We start from the raw sequence: 5666 nt of genomic DNA, 5'->3' as shown, positions 1-5666 counted from the left end.
CGGAAAATTGTTCAGAGAGCAAAGTCCCTAACTTATTGAGTCATTCTCACGGCCGGAAACCGAAATGGAAACAACACAATTAGTTTGAAGGAAATTTGGGTTATACCAAGTATACACACAGCGAATACACCAAGCCAGAGGAAGATTTTCGAAAATATCTTCTAGCTTGTCAGAAAGCGGTGCCAGCTCTTGTTATTTCTATTTTCATCGCTCAAATGAAAGGAGAAGACAACCAATCGACTCTTCCCAGGTGAACAATGCATTGCTTACAACACTAAGGAGCAAATACAGAAACGGTCAGAAATTAGATTCAATTTTTAGAAATAAATTTGCTTTAGTAGAAGGGCGGTCATTTGAAGCGGTGTCCTAAATTTATGTAATTAAGATTAATTAGTTAGTAGTATTGAACCCTTCTCATGGCATTTGGAGAAGGGTCCGGAAATTTGTCAAAAAACGTGTCCTCAGAACATGCACTTTTTCACCCTCGGAGGGGGTTTTTGATGAATGGATGGATCGAGATTTATCAATGTTTGCATTTAATGTCTGCTATTGATGTTGCACTTATGTACTCTTAGTAGATGTTAGAACAAGTAGAGATAAATCGTTATTGCTTGAAGCTTATGAGTGAAATCAGTCATAAATGGTACTTTTATCTCTTGACCAATTTCTGCTTATATTCTTAGAGTGATATGCAGTTTTAGTTGTTTATATCTTAATGTATGAATGTGTGGGTTACCATTTGGCACTTCTATACGGTGGAGTCATTTATTTGTGCTTGACATATGAATAACTTATTATGCGATATGCTGTTCACAACTGTTTTGCCTAACTTTTTATGCAGAGTGGTTTATCTTAATTGATTTCTATTCTTATGATAGCTGAATGATCTTTATTACCAGTTATTGTTCGAAATCTTTTTAGATCGCATAATAGAAGAAATACACCCTGGGTTAGCGTAGATTAGATGTGTTGTTTCTTATTAGATTACAATAGCATAGAGTCAGTTTAGAAGTTTGAATTAAATTAGCTTAAAATACTCCTAGATCAGCATCATCCAACTCTACACACACACACACACCCCTTAGATTGGGAAACTGGTCCCATTATCCCCAGTCGGACCCGCTATACCAAACGGATAAGGAGCTGCCAACCAAGGTCTGGACCGGGTGGGTATCCCCCTTGTTGTCGACCCGATTTTCGGGGCTTCAACAGGGTGGTAATTTCTGATAGGGATGTAAAATTTACATCCACATTCTAGAAAATTCTCTTTTCCGGATTGGATACCTAGATCTAACTTAGTACATCTTACGATCCTCAAACAGATAGATAAACTGAACAAGTGAATCAAGTGTTGGAGGACATGTTATGTATGTTTGTGATGCAATAGCCACATAAGTGATAGGAATATCTCCACCTAGTGGAGTTTGCTTATAATAATGGACATCAGTCACTGGGCATGAGCCCATTTGAGGTGTTATATGGGAGAAGGTGTAGGGTTCCCATAGATTGGAATAGCCCAGTCAATAAATTGGCTTTGGATCCTGACATGCTTATAGAAATGGAAGAGATGGTTAAGAAGGTCCGACAAAACCTAAAGGCGGCCTAGGATAGGAAGAAGTTGTACGCAGATAAAAATAGGACATACCGAGAATATCAGATAGGGAATCATGTATACCTAAGAGTAAAGCCCTAGAAAAGTTCCTTACAATTGAGGGGTTGTGCTAAGTTAGCACCCCAGTACTGTGGACCCTTCCAAATCTTGGAACGAATTGGACCTGTAGCATACAAGCTTGCATTACCAAGCCATATCTAGGTCCACAATGCTTTCCATGTTTCATTGCTAAAAAATTATGTTTAAAACCCTCAACATATAATTAGATCGGAAAATATTCAGATAATCAGTTAAGTATAATACATAACTTTTGACAAATTATTTTGAGGAAGTGGTGACTATGGATTTTTTATGTGCAAGTCGAATCGGAAGGAGAATTTTTGGCAGAACCTCTTCATATTCTCATTCGGAGAGAAACCACCTTATGGAAAAGAGACATCACCCAAGTTAAAGTGTCGTGGAAGCACTTTGGCCCAGATGAGGCCACCTCGGAAAAAGAGGGATTCATGCGGGAAGCCTATCCGGTGTAATTTTATTAAATTAAAAAGAACACCAGGGACAGTGTTCCTCTTATGGGGGGCAGATGTAACACCCCAAGATGCATAAACAATTACTGTGGTTACTAATTTTCATTTTACCTTTTACTGCATTAATTTTCTTACTTTCTATTGTTAAAGTGATAAATGACTGAGGCTGGAAGGCTTGGATATTTTCTTTTATTACCTAACTAATGGATAAATTAGGAGTTAAGGTATATTTACAAAATATTGTTTGAAACAAGTTAAAATAAACAGTTAAAAAGAAATAGTTGCTCATGTGTTCCTGGGAAAAGGGAATATAGAGATGGGAAGAAGTCGAGATAGGGGATGATTCCTTGAGCTGGGTGAAATAGACCAGTGGGAAAAATGCTCCAGAACAGTCTATGAGGTATAGGACTTGAGGCTGGACAGTGAGTCCTGAGGCCCAAGGTACCCGACCGTAGCTGGACTTATTTTAACTGTGACAAGAAGGAAGTGCTCGGGGGAGAGTCTCGATGTAATAGCCAGACTCACAGTTGGGAGGAGAGACTGTCTAGATAGAAATAGAGTTGTATGATTACAAGTCCTTTTAACATATAAGTAATTCCAGTTTATATCTAGAAATTGCTGGTAGAATGCAAAGAAATAATAATTAATTTGATAGAAGTACTCCAAGAGGAAAATTGCATAAAATGCATATAGGCAGTGCACATAATTGAAATGTCTACATTCAACAGAACTAATAGTGAAAGATTACAGTTAAGTATTGCATGGTATAGTAATTTACCGCATTATATAGATACATAAACTCTTGAATTTATAAGAATAGATTTTTATGATAACAGGAATAGACTTCTCAATGAATAGAAGCAATAAGGTGCATAAGGCCAGTACTTTTTCGATTAACTAGAGATCACCACCCTATCATTTTGTGTTTACTTTTAGAAGGAAAATAGAAAGAAACTTTACCATTCATTACGATGACAAAGAAAATAAATAAGAGAAATACCATTATAGGAAGTGCTTTATTTATAAAAAGATAATGAAGGACTGATTAAAGTTCTTTAAGTTAAACATAGGACTGTAACTTCTAAAGATCTTATTCAATCACAAAGTAACAGTATTGAATCTTCACCCTGAAATCATCATAACCATAAAACAACAGTAAATTCTAAGGACCTGAATCAATCATGAAGTTACAGTATTAGCTCTTCGGCTGAAAGATCTCATAATCTTAACACAGCTAAACTTTTAAATCATTAAACATAATTATCCATTTTTGTCTTTCCAAGAAACACAGTTCGCTAGACCAAAAACAAAACTCACAACAAGCAGTGGCAAAAATATATGTAGCACCGTGCGTCAGGACTAACACAACCAAATTATATTGATACAAACAAAAGTATGGCTCGGCAGTTTTGGCATAAGGCCGCGGCCCGTCAAACAAATTCCTACACAGTCGTTTTACTTTATGATTATTAACCATTTAATGAAACAGAAGGGAATTTCCAACCTGTAACAGAAACAAAAGTCCATAAGCCCTTATAGGAAATATGAGTAACACTGTTGAGACCACCCGATAAGAAAACCAACTGCAATGTGATGTGTAGGGTACTTGCGAGCAAGAACAATAGTCTCAGAAATCTATCCAAGTCAAAAATCCGCTAATAACCAGAGATTCAAGTAATGCCAAGAAAGCGGGATTCTTACTTGAAGCTAACGAAATCCAATAGATGGCAACCATCCTGCTTTTCCTACAAGAGGCATTGGTCAGTAAACCCTGAAATAAAAACTGCTAGTAAACTATGGAAATAAATGAATAAAATTGAAACAGAAGTCGACTCACCTTCCAGAAGTCGATCGGGGTTCTGGCCATTGGCCATGGATTCTTAAGACATTGATTCCATCCCTAGATGATGGGAGGAGTCAGTTAGACACCACGCTATATGAAATATTGGAGTAAAAATACAACCACCACAGCTTAGCAAACTGAAATTGAACAAGGTCATGGGAATTATGCTACCTGATTGTGTGACTATGTGAAAACCTCCATTATGCACAATAGAAAAGGGTTTGAATCAACCTGAAGTCGCCAAGGGACAACAGATTTGCATAGCCGCAATAAGGAGAAGCCCAAATGAAACCATAGTCAGCTGGGTGCTGCAGTTTTGGGTAGATGGTAACACCCGAACTTTTTCCCATCGTCGGATCGCCCTTTAGAAACCCACGGGAGTAGATCGAGCCAAGTGTCATAGGAAAACCCTTACCTCTGCCGAATACATGCATCCATACACGTCGAGATCATGCCACGTGGAACCGAGAGCAGGGAGCAATTAACACAGGTCAGGTCAGGGACAGTAAGACCTCTCGGATGCCATGTGAAGAATAAATGCGACCCAGTGTGAACCTTAATTCCCATATCACATTGAATATAATCAAATCAATCAGTAATAAATTACCAAGGCACCATTAACGATAACGTAACAGTTGTCAAACTCATACATAATAAACTGATATTTGTAATTTTATGTGTGTGTGTGTGTGTGTATATATATATATATATATATATATATATATATATATATATATATATATGTTGTTTCCGTAGAATGTAAAATGTGTTCTGGTGTTACATATGGTATCAGATTTCAAGTTCTTACACTGAGACTCTTTGGGGAATTATGTATATATGAATAAATGTGACATTAATCAAAATGACTAAGTGTGCCTGTGAACACAGAGACCCACGTCAGCATGAAAAGGGGTCAGAATGTAGAGAATCCCAGGACCACCAACCCCACCAGAGACAACGTATGTGAACACCAATCCTGATATTTGGATACAGCTAGGAGAGGAATCTCGTCAAGCCAATTTTGTTCTACTCAAAACCATTCAACATTTGTGTGCTGAGATAACAAATTTAAGAACAGACAATGAACGACTATGACTAGAACATGAAAGAATCCTTAGAAGTCTGTGCAATCAACAGAACCAACGAGATCCAGACCCTAGTGATGAAGATAGAGAGAAATCCCAACAGATCAGCATGGAGAAGAGAATGGTGAGTCAACTGAAAAACATGGGGAAGACGAAGAAGGGCATTCAGACAACATCTCTGACCAACGCAAGACAAAAAGACTAAAGCCTTAGTTACAAGGAGAATTTAAAAAGATTAAACCATCCCTCTTTGAAGGGGAATCTGAAGAGGCAGCGGAAGCTTGGTTAATTGTCATGAGCAAACACTTTCAGATTTATGATTACACTAATAAATTGAAGGCACGTTTAGCAGATTATTAGTTATGAAGTAAGGCTACCCTTTGATGGGAAGAAATCAAAATGGTGAGAAAAATTAATGAAGAACAAGTTACACGGATATAATTTCAAGATAATTTCAAGGATAAGTATCTAATTGAACATTATTATGACGAAAAATCAAAGGAATTTCATGAGGTAAGATTGGGGACCTTAACCATGGATGAATATGTGGAATGATTCACCTCCTTACTATGCTATGTGCCTTATATGCAAGAAGAAAG

The sequence above is a fragment of the Pinus tabuliformis genome, chromosome 4_1, assembly GCF_031772625.1.
Source record: "Pinus tabuliformis cultivar Carrire ecotype Pingquan chromosome 4_1, CPIR1, whole genome shotgun sequence".
Taxonomy (NCBI): domain Eukaryota; kingdom Viridiplantae; phylum Streptophyta; class Pinopsida; order Pinales; family Pinaceae; genus Pinus; species Pinus tabuliformis.
This window is presented reverse-complemented; position numbering follows the sequence as displayed.